Raw genomic sequence first — 25,052 nt, forward strand, 5'->3', positions numbered from 1 at the left:
GGATAGACCCACGGGATAGACCCGGACAGAAATGTAAATGGGATAGACCCACGGGATAGACCCATGGGATTTAAAACGGGACTGACCCGAACAAAATTAAATCATGGGACTGCACACTAGTGGGACTAACCCATGTTCAGTGGTGGTGAAAAATAAAATGCTCACTAGTGGGACTGACCCACGGCTAGTGGCGATGCAAAATGAAATGCAAAACGAAATGCTCACTAGTGGGACTGACCCATGGCTAGTGGCGATGCAAAATAAAAGGCACGCTAGTAGGACTGACCCAACGGCTAGCGGCAAAATAAAAGAAATGCGCACTAGTGGGACTGACCCAACGGCTAGTGGCAATGCAAAAATAAAATGCTGGCATGTATGAAGAAACTGCATAAGATTTACTTGGAAAATTATCTAAAATTTTGCCCCAGTGCGATTAATTGGTCAGTGGAATAACACCCGAGCCTGCCTTTGACAAATTGATCAATGGGATTAAACCCGAGCCTGCCTTAAAAATCGGTCAGTGGGATAGAACCCGAGCCTGCCTTGAGAAATTGGTCACAAAATTCAAACCCAGCATTATGTTTGTGAAGTTGGCGGCACAAAATCCAGGCCCAACATGATTTTTGTGAAGTTGGCGGCACAAAATCCAGGCCCAACGTGGTATAAGCGGCCAGCGGGATAGAACCCAGTTCTGCCGAGGTTGGCGGGATAAAACCAGTTCCAACATGATATAAGCGGTTAGCGGGATAGAACCCAGTTCTGCCGATGTTGGCGGGATAAAACCCAGTTCCAAAGTGATATAAGCGGTCAGCGGGATAGAACCCAGTTCTGCGGTCAGCGGGATAGAACCCAGTTCTGCCGAGGTTGGCGGGATAAAAACCAGTTCCAACGTGATTTTTGTGAAGTTTGTGAATGGTCAGCGGGATAAGATCCAGTCCTGCCATCCAATTGGTCAAGAAATTGAATTTGATTTGTCAAAAAACCAGAAATTAAATTTGATTTTCTAAGAAACAAGAATTTGAACTTGGTTTTTGATTTTTGACTTTTTTTTTTTTGAATTTTTCTTGATTCTTTTTTAGAGGATCTTTCCAAAAATAATTTGCCCTAGTTTCCACCAATTATTAAACTGATCAATTGATTTGCATTACGGCGTGGTTGCTTCTCCTTGAGGCCTTGATTCGTAAGATTTTGACTTACGCTCCTTCGTCGATTTCAGCCATGGATACCTGCACAGGGGGCTTACCAAAGTATGACATGCACTTGAATTTCATGAAAAGAAACAACGTGATTGATCTGAAAAATGCATTATTTGATTCTTGGACGAAATCCTCAATTGGACTACAAAAATATTTGCCCCAGTGTGGGCTTATTCTCACGAAATCTCATAAACAAAAATTTGCCCCAGTATGGGCCATTTAATTGCAAAAACTTGTTTGGATGACTTTCCGAAAATTTCATGATGAATTTCTTGAAGTAATACCAAATTACAGAAGATTTCTTCCTCACTTTTAGCATCTGTGTTTTGGGTAATGGGTCACAATTTCCAGTTGGTTCATCTTCAGGACCAATCAAGTGACTTTATTTCTGATTTGAGGTGGCCAAGGAAAATGAGAGGTCAAGATTTGTCTGGTTCTTGTGCCCAAAATTGTAATGCATTCAACATCACATCTTAGTGAAAGCAAAGAGTTTGTCACCCTTATTTCTTAAGAAAACGTAGTCCACATATGAGCTTTATAGGCTTGCAACAATATGGATAGAAACTATAGCTAAGCATGCGAAACTGGTTATACCCTTATGATCACAAATGATTGATGGATATTTTTATGAGCATAATCCTCACTTTGGGTTGTCATGAAGGAATAAGTCAACGATGGACTTTATGAGCTTGTAATGTGGCTTGAAAACGATAGTTAAAGAATAAGACTTTCAGGGACATTGCACCGAAGATCGCATTTTTCCAAAATTGCCCCTACGTTGGAACTCAAAGATCTCAGACTTTGTTTGCATTTTTCTCCCCATTCACCAGGGACTTCAGCGTCGAATTTTCTTGCATGTACTTTTCTTGCTTTGCTTTTGCTTCCTTTTCTTTTCCTCGACCTAGTGGGTTTTCACATGGTAAGTAGCGTCAACCCCATACCCAAGCAATTCAGAAATACAGCTAAAATTTTCGGCATCAGAAATTTCCTTGACAGGGCCATTGCAAAGAACAGAAGTCAGGACTTTCGGCTTTTGTAATGGGGTCAGGTGGGGTGCTTAGAAAAGTTAAGGCTTGAAAGCGGATTTCAAAAGCGGTTTGAAGAATCTGAGATCGCATTGTTGTGCCAACCCTATTTTAGGGTTAAATCAAAGCTTGCCACAGTTTATTCTCAATTGAGGCTCTTTTCTTTCATTTTCTTTCTTCTTTGATTTTTCGGCCTTCTGCCATTTTTTGAACTTTCACAAAATTTGCCCCAGTTATTTTTGAACTGAGGTTCTCTTTTCTTCTTTTGTCTCTTGATTTTGTTGCATTATCACTTTTCACTTTTTGAAACTTTTTCTTTTCCAACTCAAACTTGCCCCAGTGTGGGGTTTGCGATTCTCAGGGGTTGCCAAACGAAATAATTTATTATGAAGGCTCAAAAGGGATAACGAGGGATAGAATGTTTGATTGGAAAAAAAGAGGGCCTGACTTTCATTCCGTTCCTTACAATAACTCTGAAAGGAAACTTACATTAATGCGAAATTTCTTGCATGTATCTGAATTAATTGACTGAGGAAGACTCTTGCTCGTTCATATCTATGAAACATAAGTGATCCGCCGGACAGAACTTGTCCTTTTTCTCTTTTCTTCTTTTCAAAATTGAAACCCAGGTAGAATCAATTTTCCCCAATTCGCGGTTCCCTTTCCTCTTTTCCTTTTTTTTCAAAATTCTCCAATCTCCTTCCCCAATGTGGGGTGCGATCATATGTGCACTCGAAAAGAACCACCAATTTTAGCTCAAATGAGGATGCAAGGGATAAATGGTGTTTAGGTTGTAGAAACGATGGCCAAAGTATCATTCTTACGCCTCATGACAACCAAGTAAACGAATTGCTCGTTGAGAATCCATTCCCTTTTGAAAATCTTCCCAATGTAAGGTAGTGATCATTAAGGCACTTATTTGAAACGAAATTATTCTTGTAAAGGCTCAAATGGGAGAGCAAATGATAAAATCTGTATAGGTAGAGAAACGAATGCTCGAAATATCATTCCAAATTTTCAAAACAAACAAGAATAATGCACATTTTTGCTTTCACTTAGATGTGAATTGAATAAAATTAGACACAGTGGACATTTCTCAAGCAAAGATCGCCCCAATTTGCAATTTATCAATCAATGTGACTGATTTTATTTTGGGGTCAAGTGAAGGAGAAAGGTATCTCATGGGGTCTTTTGAGTGACCTCTTTTAATTTTGAGCACTCTTATTGTGCAGTTCGAATCACCAATCTAGTGAACGCAAAGAATTTAGAAGGCATACACTTGTGAATTTTCAGGTTAGAAGTTGAAAAAAAAAAAATCTCAATTTGGCCTTATTTTCTTAAAATTCATCATGAAATCTCGTATGAGCAAGAATAAAGAATGAAATGTACATGAATATATACAAAACAATAATTGTTTACAAACTTTATTGCTGAAACAGTTTAAAACAAAATTTCTCGTTCAATTATAATACAGATGAGAATAGAAAACTTCTAAAGAGCTCCACGTATATACACTTTTTGGCTCCATTTCTTTTGGAACAAAATGTATTAACAAATCAAATAAATAGAATTTTCCTTTGAAAACCCATTATAAGACTTTAGCCTAGAGCTTTCAGATGGATCTTTCATGTTTTCATTGCAAGGTCTGCCTAAGAATCAAGTAATACTTGTAATTTTCAAACTTTATTAGATCAAAATTATCATCAGATATAGAAAAATGTTTTCGCCTTATTGAAACATTTTTTATGAATGCAGGGGGAGGGGAAAAACAAAAGAAAAATACCCTGAGTTAGTAATCAAGACTATAAAATCGGTATGTATGTCCTATGGGGGAGCCCTTTTATGCCAAGGGTAGGCCTAGCATGAAAATGCAATTCTCTAGGGTAGGCACTATACCATACCTGATGAATCCGATCAATTGATTGAGTGAAAAATGATTTGAAAAATTTGGCCAATTGGAGTGAGAAGAAACATTTGTCCCTAAAAAATGAGGACAAAGTCCGAACGGATTGCTTACTTTGATCAACACATGATATGTGAAAGAGAACTTACTCTTGAAATGATTGCAATGCCTCGACTAATTTATTCAGTGAACTTTAGACTTAAACTCTAAAAAGGAATAAGCGGATCAAGAGGATAGGATGAAATTGATGATTTATTCAAAATTGACTAGATTACCGTAAAAGGGTCAAATGCATCGCATGAAATTTGATTCAAAATTGAATGGATAACCCTGAAAGTGAATTAAACTAATCAAATGAATTGAATGAAATCAATTGATCAAACAGATCGAGTGAAATGAGGATTTATTCAAAATCGACCGAATTGTCCTAAAAATAGGTAAACTGGTCAAATGGATCGGACGAAATTGATGATTTATTCAAAATCGATAAGATTGCCCCAAGAATGGGTAAACTAATCGAATGAATTGAATGAAATTAGTGATCTATTCAAAATCGACTAGATTGCCCTAAAATGGGTAAACTAGTCAAATGAATTTAAAATCGACTAGGTTGCCCTAAAAAGGGACAAATTGATAAAATAGACTGGATGAAATGGTCCAATGGATTGAATGGAATTGACAATTTATTTAAAAATCAATATATCCATTGGTAGTTTCAAAAATTTATTACGATGCATTAGTCTATGAGCCTTCTAAAATCACATTTTGGCCTCAATTTATTTATCATCTCAATAGTGAGGAATTATTTGTGAATTTCTTCAAATTAATGTCCTTTTTGCAAGGGATTTTTACCAATTTTGATAAAGTGGCCAAAAAGTGATTATTAGACGCTCATACTCCAAAGATCACTCTAGGAAAATGATCGGATCCTACCTTACCTTGTGCACTACCCCTTTGGATGGTACAAAATGTAAACGTGCAAGTCTCCTTGGATTAAGTATCCGAGACACAAGGTGGCTTATTCCTAGCACGGGATCGCCTAAATGGCATTCCCTTTCTAGGGTTTATGCATGATGCCATTTTATTAAAACAGTAAAACATGCAGTTTGAAATGAAATATGACCTAAGGGACCCTTTATTTGCCAGGGTAGGCCTAAAATGGTATGCAATTATTAATCTATAAATGCAATATACCAAAATCTTTTAAACGTGCAATAGCCTATCTACAAGGGTAGGTTCTAAAAGAAGGTCATGCCAGACCTCTTATTTGCTAGGGTTTAGGAATGCAATGGAGACACAAAACCAAGAAAAGTTAGTTCAATCAGATAAATACAAATAACACATTGTAGCAACGAGATAAAGCAATCAATACAAAGAAATAAAGCAATAAAAGGGAAAAAGGGGTTGGATCACTCCCCTCGTGAATAGTGTCCCTAATAAGGCAAGGCAGACTCTACCCTAGGCAAGCTATCATGGATGCATGAGGTATTGGCTCACTAATGCATCTAGACTCGATAGGTTTTAGGTCCCCGAGCCTTCAGACTTGGAAACCAAGGGTCATCAATCCCAAGGTTCTTTGTCGGTGGCTCGAGCGATTCCCCAGACATTGCTACGCACACATCGTGTCACGGCTACATGTCATGAGTGAATCTATCGAAAATCCTCAACCTTCAATTAAAAGTTAAAGGCTATGAACCCAAAGCTTAAAATAGAAGATTGAGTGACCCCTTGGATCAAGCTACGCATACATCGTGTCGCGATCACAAGTCCAAGTGAGTCGCCTAAAATCCTAATAGGGTGGAGTGGCGTGACAAGCCACTAAAAGAAAAATAAATGAGGGGTAAAAAATTAAAGCGTATGCACGTATGCTAGTGCTCCTTGTTGGAGGGGAGGGATCGAGAACCAACGCGAGGCTCTAGGGTAATGTCCCCCACCCAAATGCAATGCAAAGCGCGGAATCACATAAATAAACCATCCATCCATCCAAACAATCGTACGCAAATGTTGAAGGAGTGATTTGATACGCGCGAAATGCAAAAACCCCTAAAAAAGAAAAAATGCAACCCTAAACATCCAAATGCGATATATGAAAGGTTAAAAGAAGGAAAAGATTAACTAAATCAAATTTGCTCGGACTCTCTAAGTCCCCAGTGGAGTCGCCAGCTGTCGCGCCCCATTTTTTACAAGAAAAATAAATAAATAAATGGTTTGAAAAGTGAATTTTTGATTTACAAAGAAAATGAAGAAAAATATGGGTCTAAATGGGACTTGAAAATGCGACGATTTGACCCAAAATAATAGTTTAAAAAGGGTTTTTTGAACAAAAATCGGAGTCGCCACTTGGTATTGAGTTAAGGTGTACCAAGTCACCTAAAATGAGTTTTCAAAGGAAAAAGTAGAAAAACCCCTTTTAAACGACTCCTAGTCCATGAAAATCAAAGGAAAGGTTCGGGAGTCACATTTGACGAAGGGGAAGGCAAGGATAAAAATCCAAGGCACCCCTTCGACCTAGCCAAGGCTAGTTGCGTGATTTAGTCAAGGATTTTCTTATTTTTAACCAAAGAATTTATCACATTTGGATGCACTATATGAATGCAAAACCTAGACCTAGGGGAACATCGGGGGGCAAAATTTCTCTTCAAAGCTTGAGTGGTGCCAATCACATTAATAGTGATGCCCAATAATGACTCTTTGGAGAGGTCATGAATAATGCTAATGACGAAAAATGAGTGGAATGAATGTATGCAATGTGAAAATATGAGTTTGCGTGAAGTGAAAAAGTAATAAAAAACAATAGTGTGTAAGTGGAAGTGTGCAAATGGATGTGCAAAGTAAGGTGAGTAGAGTGATAGTATGAAGTGCGTGTGTGCATGTGATAGTATATAAAGTGTAAGTGGCAGAGTGAAAACGTGCAAAATAAAAGTTGTGTGAAGTGAAGATGTGGAAAAAGGGATAGAATATGAAGTAAAAGTGCATGTGATAGTGGATAAATGAAATGCATGAACCCTAGAGGAATGCAAGCAAGACGGGTACGGGGGACTAATGTTCGTGACTTAATTTTCCTTTTGGTTAGAAAAAGAATGAGCGTGCTAAGGCTATGTATAGCCAAACTCGTCCATCCCCCTTACCAAAAGAGTGACTCCCTAACCTATACAAGCAAATGAGCTAATTTAAATGAAAATGTAATCCTAAATATGTAAGGGAAAGGGAGTGAAGGGTCATGCAAAAATATAAAACTAAAAGGAAAGAATGAATGAAGATGTAATGAAGGCATGCAAGTATGTGCTAGCGCGGGGACGGCCTAATGGGTCTAGCATTGGACTAGCCCTTCACTACGCTCTCTCACAAGCATTGGACTTGCAAGAGCTCGAGGGGACAACCATGACTAGCATTGGACTAGCCACGGTTACGTGCATTTGCATCCATCATACACATATATAATTAAAGCAAGTAGGCATGTGAGCACGTAATTCACATAACACATAAGCATGCATATCTAGATGCCAAAGCCTAAGAAAGCGATTAAGCACATAGCACATAGACATGCAAAACACATAAGGCAATTAAGGCCCTAACTATTACATTTTTAGGGGGAGGAAGGCCTACTACAATCTAAGGGGGAGGAATTAAATGAAATGATATAATAGCCTAACTATTACAATTGTGACATTCAAATGCCTTTCAAAAAATAAAATAAATATACTAAACTAAAACAAATAAAGCGAATAAATAAATAAAAACAATAATTCCAAAAAGCAAGCAATTAAGCATGCAAAGGCACATAAGGCACGTAGAAACAAATAAAGTAAGAAATGAGGAAAAGGGTGTACCTCCCTTGAATTTGGGACCCCAATGAAATGAAATCACTTATTTGCCCTCCAAAATAAAAGAAGAGGTCAAGGCATCACTTTAATTAACAAATAATCGCAAAAGATAAACATGAAAATTTGAAATTAAATCATATAAACAACCCACATTCAAAAAGTCAAAAGAATACAAGACTTGATTGCAAACATTAACAAAGTTTTGGGGTCAAAATTAAAGAGAAATAAAGTTTAGAGACCCAATTGCAATTGAATTAAGGACCTAGTCGAAAGAAACTGAAAGATTTGGGGGCCATAGTAGAGTTAAGGAAAAACCCAGGGGCTGATTTGCAAATTCCATGACCAGATTCTTAACCAAACCAGTCATTGGGCCATTTTATTTATTTCTTGGGCCAAAGCTACCCAAACCCAAACGAAAGTCCAAGGCAAGGAGAGCAGGCTAGCATAATTGTTCTTACCAATTGAATCCAATTAAATTAATCACAAACCCAATCCAAAAAACCCAACCAAAAGTGTTGGGCTCTATCTTCCTAAGCCCAAGTCAGAAACCCAACAAAAATAAAGTAAAACCATTTTTACAAACCCAAGCAAAAATTATTACCCAACCTAAACCAAAACTAAAACCCAACAAGATTAGCAAATCAACTAAAATCATCAAGCCACAATTATGATTTAAAACAAGAATTAATCTACCCACAAAGTCACATAAAATATGCAAACAGAGGATTAAACTTAAAAGCACAAAATTAGTTCAATTTTTTCCAGATTTTGGGCCACAGTGAAATTGGGCAGAAAATGAAGGGTTCAATTGTCATTTTTAGAACTTCACTCATTCATGAATCGTGCAAACTTTCTCCGATGCAAATGGGAGGGCGAAGTTTCTGCAGCTTCTGATGCTTCAGAAATCCAGCAAATTTTCAAGGCAAAAATCACACTACCATCATCCAACACAAAACAACAGCTAAGACTTATTCTTTTGGTTCGGACTTCTCGTTCAAGCATTTTATCAAACAGGTGAAACGCTTTGAAATTTCATCAGATTTTTGCTCAATTTGACATAAATCAGCACCCAAAATTGGTAAGAAACATAAAAACGTTCGGCCCCAATCAACACAGAAATCATGTATGTTCAGATTTGCGTACAATCAACATAATAATCACAATAAGCCATTTTCTTTTGAGAGTCTTATGGGCCTAAGCTTAAAGAGAAAACCAGGATTTAAAAAGGGGAAGAGGACTCACAGCATCTGCTCGGCGAGAATTGGCGACGATGGTGATGGATATCCGATGAGGTTGTGGAAGTTCGGTGAATTGGAAACCTCTGCTGCCGTCGCTGCTCAAATCATCCACGGAAGAGGAGTAGATGGAGAAGCAGCTGATGAGAGGCTCTGGTCGCGGCCTTTCCCCTCTTGCTTCTGGCCTCACCCGAAAACCCCCTCAATTTTTCCTCCTCCTTGTTGCGCCGCCCCCCAGACAAAGCTCCCCTCTCTGTTTTTCTTCTCGGCCCTTTTTCTTTTTCCTCTGGCTCTTTTCAAAAATTTCCCCAGCCGTAAGCCTCCCCTATTCCTTAGCTTTCCCTCTGTCCTTTCCTTTCTCCGCCGACGTCCCCCCCTTAGGCCAAGACCTTCCTCTGTTTCTGGTTTCTCTTTCTCAGTCACCAGCCCCCCACATGAAACTTTAATCTTTTTCTTCCTTCCCCTGCTCTCAGACCTCCCTTCCTTTTTTCTGTCTTTTTTAGCCGAAACCCCTCTCGGCCTTTCTCTGTTTTTTGTCCTGCCGAGAGCCCTCCTTTTTCTTTTCTTCTTTTATTTTCTTGCTCTCTGTTTCTTTTCTTAGCCTTTTCGTCGCCTCCTTCCCCAAAACCTAGCCGCCAAGTCCTTTTCTTGTTTTCATTGCCTTTTTTTCCTTTCTTTTTTTTTTGTTTTTCAAATCCTCAACCTACAAGTGTCTAGACAGGTGAGGTGTTGTCAAATACAAAAATGGACAATTGTCCCTATTGCCTATCCCCACTTGTCTAACATGCAAGCTTCCACTTATTATACATTTTTTTGTATTTTTGTATTTTTCATTTTTCCTTTTTTTTTTTTGAAATTTAGTATGAAGACAAAATAATAATAAAATAAAAATAACCAATAAAGCAAAAATTAAATGAATTAAACCAATAAAGTTAAAAAGTTAAAAAAATAAAAAATTTGGTGTCTACAGTTTGCCCCTCTTTGACTGAGTTTTGAAAAAACTTGAGACAAAGAAGTAGACACCAAATACTTACCTGTGTTATTTGACTGTGAACGACTCGAACGATGGGGACTGACCCCTTTTGATGAGATTAACTGGGACGAGAAATTTATAATGGACTGATCTGAACAAAAAATTTAAAACGGGACTGACCCGAACAAGAATTTAAAATGGGACTGGCCCGAACAGGAATTTAAAACGGGACTGACCCCGAATAGGAATTTAAATGGGATAGACCCACGGATAGACAGACAGAAATGTAAAGGGGATAGACCCACGGGATAGACCCGGACAGAAATGTAAACGGGATAGACTCGGACAGAAATGTAAACGGGATGGACCCGAACAGGAATTTAAAACGGGACTGACCCGAACAGGAATTTAAATGGGATAGACCCACGGGATAGACCCGGAGAGAAATGTAAATGGGATAGACCCACGGGATAGACCCGGACAGAAATGTAAACGGGATGGGACCCGAACAGAAATTTAAAACGGGATTGACCCGAACAAGAAATTTAAAACGGGACTGACCGAACAGGAATTTAAATGGGATAGACCCACGGGATAGATCCGGACAGAAATGTAAAATGGGATAGACCCACGGGATAGACCCGGACAGAAAAGTAAATGGGATAGACCCTCGGGATAGACCCGGATAGAAATGTAAACGGGATAGACCCGAACAAGAATTTAAAACGGGATTGAACCGAACAAGAAATTTAAAACGGGACTGACCCGAACAGGAATTTAAATGGGATAGACCCACGGGATAGACCCGGACAGAAATGTAAATGGGATAGACCCACGGATAGACCCGGACATAAATGTAAATGGGATAGACCCGGAACAGAAATGTAAAACGGGATGGACCCCGAACAGGAATTAAAACGGGATTACCCGAAACAAGAAATTTAAAGACGGGACTGACCCGAAAGTGAATTTAAATGGATAGACCCATCGGATAGATCCGGACAGAAATGTAAATGGATAGACCCATGGGGATTAGACCCGGGATCGAAATGAAAATGGGATTAGACCCGACCCAGAAATGTAAACGGGCATGGGACCGGGAACACCCGAACAAATTTAAAACGGGATTGACCCGAACAAGAAATTTAAAACGGGACTGACCCGAACAGGAATTTAAATGGGATAGACCCACGGGATAGATCCGGACAGAAATGTAAATGGGATAGACCCGGATAGAAATGTAAATGGGATAGACCCACGGATAGACCCGGACAGAAATGTAAATGGGATACACCCGGACAGAAATGTAAACGGGATGGACCCGAACAGGAATTTAAAACGGGATTGACCCGAACAAGAAATTTAAAACGGGACTGACCCGAATAGGAATTTAAATGGGATAGACCCACGGGATAGATCCGACAGAAATGTAAATGGGATAGACCCACGGGATAGACCCGGATAGACCCACGGGATAGACCCGGATAGAAATTTATATGGGATAGACCCACGGGATGGATCCGGACAGAAATGTAAATGGGATAGACCCAAGGGATGGACCCGGACAGAAATGTAAACGGGATAGACCCGAACAAGAATTTAAAACGGGATTGACCCGAACAACAAATTTAAAACGGGACTGACCCGAACAGGAATTTAAATGGGATAGACCCACGGGATAGACTCGGACAGAAATGTAAATGGGATAGACCCACGGGATAGACCCGGACAGAAATGTAAACGGGATAGACCCGAACAAGAATTTAAAACGGGATTGACCCGAACAAGAAATTTAAAACGGGACTGACCCGAACAGGAATTTGAATGGGATAGACCCACGGGATAGACCCGGACAGAAATGTAAATGGGATAGACCCACGGGATAGACCCATGGGATTTAAAACGGGACTGACCCGAACAAAATTAAATCATGGGACTGCACACTAGTGGGACTAACCCATGTTCAGTGGTGGTGAAAAATAAAATGCTCACTAGTGGGACTGACCCACGGCTAGTGGCGATGCAAAATGAAATGCAAAACGAAATGCTCACTAGTGGGACTGACCCATGGCTAGTGGCGATGCAAAATAAAAGGCACGCTAGTAGGACTGACCCAACGGCTAGCGGCAAAATAAAAGAAATGCGCACTAGTGGGACTGACCCAACGGCTAGTGGCAATGCAAAAATAAAATGCTGGCATGTATGAAGAAACTGCATAAGATTTACTTGGAAAATTATCTAAAATTTTGCCCCAGTGCGATTAATTGGTCAGTGGAATAACACCCGAGCCTGCCTTTGACAAATTGATCAATGGGATTAAACCCGAGCCTGCCTTAAAAATCGGTCAGTGGGATAGAACCCGAGCCTGCCTTGAGAAATTGGTCACAAAATTCAAACCCAGCATTATGTTTGTGAAGTTGGCGGCACAAAATCCAGGCCCAACATGATTTTTGTGAAGTTGGCGGCACAAAATCCAGGCCCAACGTGGTACAAGCGGCCAGCGGGATAGAACCCAGTTCTGCCGAGGTTGGCGGGATAAAACCCAGTTCCAACGTGATATAAGCGGTCAGCGGGATAGAACCCAGTTCTGCCGAGGTTGGCGGGATAAAACCCAGTTCCAACGTGATTTTTGTGAAGTTTGTGAATGGTCAGCGGGATAAGATCCAGTCCTGCCATCCAATTGGTCAAGAAATTGAATTTGATTTGTCAAAAAACCAGAAATTAAATTTGATTTTCCAAGAAACAAGAATTTGAACTTGGTTTTTGATTTTTGACTTTTTTTTTTTTGAATTTTTCTTGATTTTTTTTAGAGATCTTTCCAAAAATAATTTGCCCTAGTTTCCACCAATTATTAAACTGATCAATTGATTTGCATTACGGCGTGGTTGCTTCTCCTTGAGGCCTTGATTCGTAAGATTTTGACTTACGCTCCTTCGTCGATTTCAGCCATGGATACCTGCACAGGGGGCTTACCAAAGTATGACATGCACTTGAATTTCATGAAAAGAAACAACGTGATTGATCTGAAAAATGCATTATTTGATTCTTGGACGAAATCCTCAATTGGACTACAAAAATATTTGCCCCAGTGTGGGCTTATTCTCACGAAATCTCATAAACAAAAATTTGCCCCAGTATGGGCCATTTAATTGCAAAAACTTGTTTGGATGACTTTCCGAAAATTTCATGATGAATTTCTTGAAATAATACCAAATTACAGAAGATTTCTTCCTCACTTTTAGCATCTGTGTTTTGGGTAATGGGTCACCACTTCTTGGTTGGCCAACCAAGTGGGCGTTATTTCTGATTTGGAAGTGGCTAAGGAAAATGAGAGGTCAAGATTTGTCTGGTTCTTGTGCCCAAAATTGTAATGCATTCAACATCACATCTTAGTGAAAGCAAAGAGTTTGTCACTCTTATTTCTTAAGAAAACTTAGTCACGTATAAGCTTTATAGGCTTGCAACAAAATGGGTAGAAACGATAGCTAGACATGCGAAAACTGGTTATACCCTTATGATCATGAGTGATCGATGGATTTCTTATGAGCATAATCCTCACTTTGGGTTGTCATGAAGGAATAAGTCAACGATGGACTTTATGAGCTTGTAATGTGGCTTGAAAACGATAGTTAAAGAATAAGACTTTCAGGGACATTGCACCGAAGATCGCATTTTTCCAAAATTGCCCCTACGTTGGAACTCAAAGATCTCAGACTTTGTTTGCATTTTTCTCCCCATTCACCAGGGACTTCAGCGTCGAATTTTCTTGCATTTACTTTTCTTGCTTTGCTTTTGCTTCCTTTTCTTTTCCTCGACCTAGTGGGCTTTCACATGGTAAGTAGCGTCAACCCCATACCCAAGCAATTCAGAAATACAGCTAAAATTTTCAGCATCAAAATTTCCTTTGACAGAGCCATTGCAAAGAACAGAAGTCAGGACTTTCGGCTTTTGTAATGGGGTCTGGTGGGGTGCTTAGAAAAGTTAAGGCTTGAAAGCGGATTTCAAAAGCGGTTTGAAGAATCTGAGATCGCATTGTTGTGCCAACCCTATTTTAGGGTTAAATCAAAGCTTGCCACAGTTTATACTCAATTGAGGCTCTTTTCTTTCATTTTCTTTCTTCTTTGATTTTTCGGCCTTCTGCCATTTTTTGAACTTTCACAAAATTTGCCCCAGTTATTTTTGAACTGAGGTTCTCTTTTCTTCTTTTGTCTCTTGATTTTGTTGCATTATCACTTTTCCACTTTTTGAAACTTTTTCTTTTCCAACTCAAACTTGCCCCAGTGTGGGGTTTGCGATTCTCAGGGGTTGCCAAACGAAATAATTTATTATGAAGGCTCAAAAGGGATAACGAGGGATAGAATGTTTGATTGGAAAAAAAGAGGGCCTGACTTTCATTCCGTTCCTTACAATAACTCTGAAAGGAAACTTACATTAACGCGAAATTTCTTGCATGTATCTGAATTAATTGACTGAGGAAGACTCTTGCTCGTTCATATCTATGAAACATAAGTGATCCGCCGGACAGAACTTGTCCTTTTTCTCTTTTCTTCTTTTCAAAATTGAAACCCAGGTAGAATCAATTTTCCCCAATTCGCGGTTCCCTTTCCTCTTTTCCTTTTTTTTCAAAATTCTCCAATCTCCTTCCCCAATGTGGGGTGCGATCATATGTGCACTCGAAAAGAACCACCAATTTTAGCTCAAATGAGGATGCAAGGGATAAATGGTGTTTAGGTTGTAGAAACGATGGCCAAAGTATCATTCTTACGCCTCATGACAACCAAGTAAACGAATTGCTCGTTGAGAATCCATTCCCTTTTGAAAATCTTCCCAATGTAAGGTAGTGATCATTAAGGCACTTATTTGAAACGAAATTATTCTTGTAAAGGCTCAAATGGGAGAGCAAATGATAAAATCTGTATAGGTAGAGAAACGAATGCTCGAAATATCATTCCAAATTTTCAAAACAAACAAGAATAATGCACATTTTTGCTTTCACTTAGATGTGAATTGAATAAAATTAGACACAGTGGACATTTCTCAAGCAAAGATCGCCCCAATTTGCAATTTATCAATCAATGTGACTGATTTTATTTTGGGGTCAAGTGAAGGAGAAAGGTATCTCATGGGGTCTTTTGAGTGACCTCTTTTAATTTTGAGCACTCTTATTGTGCAGTTCGAATCACCAATCTAGTGAACGCAAAGAATTTAGAAGGCATACACTTGTGAATTTTCAGGTTAGAAGTTGAAAAAAAAAAAATCTCAATTTGGCCTTATTTTCTTAAAATTCATCATGAAATCTCGTATGAGCAAGAATAAAGAATGAAATGTACATGAATATATACAAAACAATAATTGTTTACAAACTTTATTGCTGAAACAGTTTAAAACAAAATTTCTCGTTCAATTATAATACAGATGAGAATAGAAAACTTCTAAAGAGCTCCACGTATATACACTTTTTGGCTCCATTTCTTTTGGAACAAAATGTATTAACAAATCAAATAAATAGAATTTTCCTTTGAAAACCCATTATAAGACTTTAGCCTAGAGCTTTCAGATGGATCTTTCATGTTTTCATTGCAAGGTCTGCCTAAGAATCAAGTAATACTTGTAATTTTCAAACTTTATTAGATCAAAATTATCATCAGATATAGAAAAATGTTTTCGCCTTATTGAAACATTTTTTATGAATGCAGGGGGAGGGGAAAAACAAAAGAAAAATACCCTGAGTTAGTAATCAAGACTATAAAATCGGTATGTATGTCCTATGGGGGAGCCCTTTTATGCCAAGGGTAGGCCTAGCATGAAAATGCAATTCTCTAGGGTAGGCACTATACCATACCTGATGAATCCGATCAATTGATTGAGTGAAAAATGATTTGAAAAATTTGGCCAATTGGAGTGAGAAGAAACATTTGTCCCTAAAAAATGAGGACAAAGTCCGAACGGATTGCTTACTTTGATCAACACATGATATGTGAAAGAGAACTTACTCTTGAAATGATTGCAATGCCTCGACTAATTTATTCAGTGAACTTTAGACTTAAACTCTAAAAAGGAATAAGCGGATCAAGAGGATAGGATGAAATTGATGATTTATTCAAAATTGACTAGATTACCGTAAAAGGGTCAAATGCATCGCATGAAATTTGATTCAAAATTGAATGGATAACCCTGAAAGTGAATTAAACTAATCAAATGAATTGAATGAAATCAATTGATCAAACAGATCGAGTGAAATGAGGATTTATTCAAAATCGACCGAATTGTCCTAAAAATAGGTAAACTGGTCAAATGGATCGGACGAAATTGATGATTTATTCAAAATCGATAAGATTGCCCCAAGAATGGGTAAACTAATCGAATGAATTGAATGAAATTAGTGATCTATTCAAAATCGACTAGATTGCCCTAAAATGGGTAAACTAGTCAAATGAATTTAAAATCGACTAGGTTGCCCTAAAAAGGGACAAATTGATAAAATAGACTGGATGAAATGGTCCAATGGATTGAATGGAATTGACAATTTATTTAAAAATCAATATATCCATTGGTAGTTTCAAAAATTTATTACGATGCATTAGTCTATGAGCCTTCTAAAATCACATTTTGGCCTCAATTTATTTATCATCTCAATAGTGAGGAATTATTTGTGAATTTCTTCAAATTAATGTCCTTTTTGCAAGGGATTTTTACCAATTTTGATAAAGTGGCCAAAAAGTGATTATTAGACGCTCATACTCCAAAGATCACTCTAGGAAAATGATCGGATCCTACCTTACCTTGTGCACTACCCCTTTGGATGGTACAAAATGTAAACGTGCAAGTCTCCTTGGATTAAGTATCCGAGACACAAGGTGGCTTATTCCTAGCACGGGATCGCCTAAATGGCATTCCCTTTCTAGGGTTTATGCATGATGCCATTTTATTAAAACAGTAAAACATGCAGTTTGAAATGAAATATGACCTAAGGGACCCTTTATTTGCCAGGGTAGGCCTAAAATGGTATGCAATTATTAATCTATAAATGCAATATACCAAAATCTTTTAAACGTGCAATAGCCTATCTACAAGGGTAGGTTCTAAAAGAAGGTCATGCCAGACCTCTTATTTGCTAGGGTTTAGGAATGCAATGGAGACACAAAACCAAGAAAAGTTAGTTCAATCAGATAAATACAAATAACACATTGTAGCAACGAGATAAAGCAATCAATACAAAGAAATAAAGCAATAAAAGGGAAAAAGGGGTTGGATCCCTCCCCTCGTGAATAGTGTCCCTAATAAGGCAAGGCAGACTCTACCCTAGGCAAGCTATCATGGATGCATGAGGTATTGGCTCACTAATGCATCTAGACTCGATAGGTTTTAGGTCCCCGAGCCTTCAGACTTGGAAACCAAGGGTCATCAATCCCAAGGTTCTTTGTCGGTGGCTCGAGCGATTCCCCAGACATTGCTACGCACACATCGTGTCACGGCTACATGTCATGAGTGAATCTATCGAAAATCCTCAACCTTCAATTAAAAGCTAAAGGCTATGAACCCAAAGCTTAAAATGGAAGATTGAGTGACCCCTTGGATCAAGCTACGCACACATCGTGTCGCGATCACAAGTCCAAGTGAGTCGCCTAAAATCCTAATAGGGTGGAGTGGCGTGACAAGCCACTAAAAGAAAAATAAATGAGGGGTAAAAAATTAAAGCGTATGCACGTATGCTAGTGCTCCTTGTTGGAGGGGAGGGATCGAGAACCAACGCGAGGCTCTAGGGTAATGTCCCCCACCCAAATGCAATGCAAAGCGCGGAATCACATAAATAAACCATCCATCCATCCAAACAATCGTACGCAAATGTTGAAGGAGTGATTTGATACGCGCGAAATGCAAAAACCCCTAAAAAAGAAAAAATGCAACCCTAAACATCCAAATGCGATATATGAAAGGTTAAAAGAAGGAAAAGATTAACTAAATCAAATTTGCTCGGACTCTCTAAGTCCCCAGTGGAGTCGCCAGCTGTCGCGCCCCATTTTTTACAAGAAAAATAAATAAATAAATGGTTTGAAAAGTGAATTTTTGATTTACAAAGAAAATGAAGAAAAATATGGGTCTAAATGGGACTTGAAAATGCGACGATTTGACCCAAAATAATAGTTTAAAAAGGGTTTTTTGAACAAAAATCGGAGTCGCCACTTGGTATTGAGTTAAGGTGTACCAAGTCACCTAAAATGAGTTTTCAAAGGAAAAAGTAGAAAAACCCCTTTTAAACGACTCCTAGTCCATGAAAATCAAAGGAAAGGTTCGGGAGTCACATTTGACGAAGGGGAAGGCAAGGATAAAAATCCAAGGCACCCCTTCGACCTAGCCAAGGCTAGTTGCGTGATTTAGTCAAGGATTTTCTTATTTTTAACCAAAGAATTTATCACATTTGGATGCACTATATGAATGCAAAACCTAGACCTAGGGGAACATCGGGGGGCAAAATTTCTCTTCAAAGCTTGAGTGGTGCCAATCACATTAATAGTGATGCCCAATAATGACTCTTTGGAGAGGTCATGAATAATGCTAATGACGAAAAATGAGTGGAATGAATGTATGCAATGTGAAAATATGAGTTTGCGTGAAGTGAAAAAGTAATAAAAAACAATAGTGTGTAAGTGGAAGTGTGCAAATGGATGTGCAAAGTAAGGTGAGTAGAGTGATAGTATGAAGTGCGTGTGTGCATGTGATAGTATATAAAGTGTAAGTGGCAGAGTGAAAACGTGCAAAATAAAAGTTGTGTGAAGTGAAGATGTGGAAAAAGGGATAGAATATGAAGTAAAAGTGCATGTGATAGTGGATAAATGAAATGCATGAACCCTAGAGGAATGCAAGCAAGACGGGTACGGGGGACTAATGTTCGTGACTTAATTTTCCTTTTGGTTAGAAAAAGAATGAGCGTGCTAAGGCTATGTATAGCCAAACTCGTCCATCCCCCTTACCAAAAGAGTGACTCCCTAACCTATACAAGCAAATGAGCTAATTTAAATGAAAATGTAATCCTAAATATGTAAGGGAAAGGGAGTGAAGGGTCATGCAAAAATATAAAACTAAAAGGAAAGAATGAATGAAGATGTAATGAAGGCATGCAAGTATGTGCTAGCGCGGGGACGGCCTAATGGGTCTAGCATTGGACTAGCCCTTCACTACGCTCTCTCACAAGCATTGGACTTGCAAGAGCTCGAGGGGACAACCATGACTAGCATTGGACTAGCCACGGTTACGTGCATTTGCATCCATCATACACATATATAATTAAAGCAAGTAGGCATGTGAGCACGTAATTCACATAACACATAAGCATGCATATCTAGATGCCAAAGCCTAAGAAAGCGATTAAGCACATAGCACATAGACATGCAAAACACATAAGGCAATTAAGGCCCTAACTATTACATTTTTAGGGGGAGGAAGGCCTACTACAATCTAAGGGGGAGGAATTAAATGAAATGATATAATAGCCTAACTATTACAATTGTGACATTCAAATGCCTTTCAAAAAATAAAATAAATATACTAAACTAAAACAAATAAAGCGAATAAATAAATAAAAACAATAATTCCAAAAAGCAAGCAATTAAGCATGCAAAGGCACATAAGGCACGTAGAAACAAATAAAGTAAGAAATGAGGAAAAGGGTGTACCTCCCTTGAATTTGGGACCCCAATGAAATGAAATCACTTATTTGCCCTCCAAAATAAAAGAAGAGGTCAAGGCATCACTTTAATTAACAAATAATCGCAAAAGATAAACATGAAAATTTGAAATTAAATCATATAAACAACCCACATTCAAAAAGTCAAAAGAATACAAGACTTGATTGCAAACATTAACAAAGTTTTGGGGTCAAAATTAAAGAGAAATAAAGTTTAGAGACCCAATTGCAATTGAATTAAGGACCTAGTCGAAAGAAACTGAAAGATTTGGGGGCCATAGTAGAGTTAAGGAAAAACCCAGGGGCTGATTTGCAAATTCCATGACCAGATTCTTAACCAAACCAGTCATTGGGCCATTTTATTTATTTCTTGGGCCAAAGCTACCCAAACCCAAACGAAAGTCCAAGGCAAGGAGAGCAGGCTAGCATAATTGTTCTTACCAATTGAATCCAATTAAATTAATCACAAACCCAATCCAAAAAACCCAACCAAAAGTGTTGGGCTCTATCTTCCTAAGCCCAAGTCAGAAACCCAACAAAAATAAAGTAAAACCATTTTTACAAACCCAAGCAAAAATTATTACCCAACCTAAACCAAAACTAAAACCCAACAAGATTAGCAAATCAACTAAAATCATCAAGCCACAATTATGATTTAAAACAAGAATTAATCTACCCACAAAGTCACATAAAATATGCAAACAGAGGATTAAACTTAAAAGCACAAAATTAGTTCAATTTTTTCCAGATTTTGGGCCACAGTGAAATTGGGCAGAAAATGAAGGGTTCAATTGTCATTTTTAGAACTTCACTCATTCATGAATCGTGCAAACTTTCTCCGATGCAAATGGGAGGGCGAAGTTTCTGCAGCTTCTGATGCTTCAGAAATCCAGCAAATTTTCAAGGCAAAAATCACACTACCATCATCCAACACAAAACAACAGCTAAGACTTATTCTTTTGGTTCGGACTTCTCGTTCAAGCATTTTATCAAACAGGTGAAACGCTTTGAAATTTCATCAGATTTTTGCTCAATTTGACATAAATCAGCACCCAAAATTGGTAAGAAACATAAAAACGTTCGGCCCCAATCAACACAGAAATCATGTATGTTCAGATTTGCGTACAATCAACATAATAATCACAATAAGCCATTTTCTTTTGAGAGTCTTATGGGCCTAAGCTTAAAGAGAAAACCAGGATTTAAAAAGGGGAAGAGGACTCACAGCATCTGCTCGGCGAGAATTGGCGACGATGGTGATGGATATCCGATGAGGTTGTGGAAGTTCGGTGAATTGGAAACCTCTGCTGCCGTCGCTGCTCAAATCATCCACGGAAGAGGAGTAGATGGAGAAGCAGCTGATGAGAGGCTCTGGTCGCGGCCTTTCCCCTCTTGCTTCTGGCCTCACCCGAAAACCCCCTCAATTTTTCCTCCTCCTTGTTGCGCCGCCCCCCAGACAAAGCTCCCCTCTCTGTTTTTCTTCTCGGCCCTTTTTCTTTTTCCTCTGGCTCTTTTCAAAAATTTCCCCAGCCGTAAGCCTCCCCTATTCCTTAGCTTTCCCTCTGTCCTTTCCTTTCTCCGCCGACGTCCCCCCCTTAGGCCAAGACCTTCCTCTGTTTCTGGTTTCTCTTTCTCAGTCACCAGCCCCCCACATGAAACTTTAATCTTTTTCTTCCTTCCCCTGCTCTCAGACCTCCCTTCCTTTTTTCTGTCTTTTTTAGCCGAAACCCCTCTCGGCCTTTCTCTGTTTTTTGTCCTGCCGAGAGCCCTCCTTTTTCTTTTCTTCTTTTATTTTCTTGCTCTCTGTTTCTTTTCTTAGCCTTTTCGTCGCCTCCTTCCCCAAAACCTAGCCGCCAAGTCCTTTTCTTGTTTTCATTGCCTTTTTTTCCTTTCTTTTTTTTTTGTTTTTCAAATCCTCAACCTACAAGTGTCTAGACAGGTGAGGTGTTGTCAAATACAAAAATGGACAATTGTCCCTATTGCCTATCCCCACTTGTCTAACATGCAATTATCCTTCCACTTATTATACATTATTTTGTATTTTTGTATTTTTCATTTTTCATTTTTTTTTTTGAAATTTAGTATGAAGACAAAATAATAATAAAATAAAAATAACCAATAAAGCAAAAATTAAATGAATTAAACCAATAAAGTTTAAAAGTTAAAAAAATCAAAAATTTGGTGTCTACAAGGTCCATTTAAATTAGGAAACTTCCAAATCCCGCATTTGCTTATTTCCTTTTCCATTCTCGCGTATTCCAAATCTGTCCGCCCTAGTAAATTGACAAAACCTTACACCATCGTGTCCGAATTGTTTCCAAATTGTGTCTTTGTTCTCGGTTACTCTTGTGCTAAAGTTGGGTGAACAATTTTTGGATTTTTGCGCGGCATTTCTCAACTACTCAAACCGGCAAGGTAAGGAATTTTGGTAAGCTTATTTGAGTGCTTTGAGTGATACACGAGTGATGAGCACATACACGTGAGTTTGTGTGTCGTGAGGAATCTCTTTTTCTTTGCTAACCATTTTTGCAGGTTACATAATCATGCCTAGGGGAGTTGCCTCTTACTCATACAACCAAGAATTCTTTGAGAATGAGCCTCTCAAGAGGAGGGGTTCCAAGCGGCCTACTCCCAAGCACTCTAGTCCCATGGAATCTAGTTCACAACATGAGTTTCGTTCACTCCGGGAGGAGATGGAATGTTACTGTGCTTCATGTGCATATGAAAGGTATAAAGGAGATTGTGATGAGTATGAGAAGGAGCAAAGAAGTTTGTGCAGAACATCTAAATCGAGGTCAACCTCAAGCAAATGAGATTCATCTAAGAAGTACCTTGACAATCAAGACAAGGAATTCGAGAATTCTCAAATTGAGTCAAAGCTTCATGAATCAAGCGATGATTTCCGAAGTCGGACTAAAGCATTGGTTGATTCTATGATGGAAAGAATTAGCCAAGTGTTGGATTCACACTTGGAGCAACTTAATCATGTGTCAACCGATGCTAATAAAGGAAAATTTCAATCTAGTTCCTCGTTGATTGAAGAGCCAAATATGAATGAGTTGCAACCGAGCCATGAACATGAGCTAGACAATGAAAATCAAACCTCATATACAATGAGTGAGCAATGGCCCGAGAAGAATGGAGGGGGAAAAGGCAAGAATAATTTGGCCTTAGTGAATAGTAAAGAGGAGGGGCTGACCGTGTTTACAAAGGCGGAAAGTGTAACATGTGTTTTGTTTAGTATATCCTCGTTTGTGCAGGTTAAACAAAGTCAAGTAGAGTTGGTCATGGCATGTTCCATCCCGAAGTCACTTGGACACTTTGTGAGTTTCCATGGAGTTTGTTTTCTTGGAACTAAATCTCTTTGGTATCAATTCATGGAACAATGTCCATTCAAATCTATCCGCACCATTGGAGGATTCATTCGAGCTCATCTTAAAAGGGAAATTCCAGATTCTACTTCTTGTTCTTTACCTATGGTTCATTCATCACCTTTGCCTTTATTTTGAGCATGTTACTAGCACTAACTCTTGTTGCTCTTATGTAGGTGTTGATGAGAAGTGTAAAGGACTAGCACTGGAATCTCAAGTTGAATCAATTGGTGGAAGGAATATTGAAGTGTCAAAGGGAGTTTTCTCATTTAAATCTTGTTCTACACCTTCTTACCATTTAGTTAATAATGTCCCATTCTTTCTTTATCCGATTTCTGAATTGTTTCAAGTTGAAGGTTATTTTGTGTTTGTAGGTTGTAAAGCTGTCCAAAATTTTTCAACTATGACTAAAGAGTTGACACCTGATTTCCTGCTTGTTCCAGCGGCATGTTGCGCGAATGCATGTGATTCGTATGGAGTGAACTTCACTTCATTACTGCCGCTTATGTTGGGTGATGCACACAAGTGTGTCAATCAAGATCCGAATGCTATCCTTACCTCACTGGTTCATGCTTCTAGGGAAGTGCAACCCGATTGGTTCAATGTTCCACCTCCAGCTAGGCAAGTTGTGCCAAATCAGCGACCACCAGGGAAGAATCATACCACCTTGAACAACCCGATTCGGAATTTCTCTAGCTCCCATGAGCATCATTATGAAGATCCTTATCCTGTGCATGAGAATGGGAGGCTGTTGCACAATTGTATGCCTATGACCACTAACTATGAGATTTATTGTGTAGGTGACAATATGACAATCCATGGCCGAAGGCTGATGAGAGAGCTTTGGATTGCTACTTGGAATTTTCACGAGCCTTACACAAGCTCTTTCCTATCTTGGCACATGTCCTTGTTTGAGAGCCTCATGAAGCTGACCAAACGACATTTAACTTGGCTCGTGACCTTTCATTTGTTCCCAACGTGGCTGACCTCCAAGCGCACTATCGATTTGAGGTGTCATACTACTAACTCTTGTTAGTATCATTCATCCCCATCTAGATTTGAGGACAAATCCTTCTCAAGTGGAGGGGACTGATGTGTGCACGGGTGGTGGGACCTTGAAGGCTTGAAGGATGTTAATCAAGTTACCTACACATTGATCCAAACCCACGAGGAGCCAAGTGATGGTTGTTAGTTTGGGCTCTAGCCCGCTAGTTAGTCTTTGTAGTTTTTTCCAATTAAAGGGAGTCGGCCAACTGTTGGGCCTTTTTAGTCTTGAGCTGTCAAGTTATTGTTTGAATTAGTGACTAGTTGTAGGGCTTGTTGAGTCATGGATTCGACCCACCTTGTCCAAAGCCTGGCCGAACCTTTATTTCCTTTTTACTAGCATTAGGGATTCGTTAGTTTGCCTATATAAAAGCTTGCTTTGTAAGCATTAAGGGTAGACTTGATTGATTAATAAAATTGCTTTCTTTCGATTTTCTTCTTGTGAGAATTTCGTTCCTTTACTTGCTTTTGGCAAGGGTTCTTGAGCAATCTCGTGTTGTCCTTGATTGTTCTACCGACCTATCCACTTGAGTAGTCACCTCGATTGGAGTCGTCGTTCTACCGCCTTCTACCAATTCGTGTCGTCCGTGTTGGTTCTCAGTTCCACAATCCAAGCGTTGGACAACCTCGCTAGATCCTTGGGCAAACGTGCTACGTGTCTCGAAACGTGTTGATCGAGGACCGTATCATCCGGGGCTACGTGGGATATGAGTTCATGCCATTTGTGGTGGGTCTATACCAGTGAGATTTTGTTAAGAAAAGTTTCATTTTCTCAAGTTAGAAATTTAGAAATTTT

Source organism: Coffea eugenioides, chromosome 11 (genome assembly GCF_003713205.1).
Source record: "Coffea eugenioides isolate CCC68of chromosome 11, Ceug_1.0, whole genome shotgun sequence".
NCBI classification, from domain to species: Eukaryota; Viridiplantae; Streptophyta; class Magnoliopsida; order Gentianales; family Rubiaceae; genus Coffea; species Coffea eugenioides.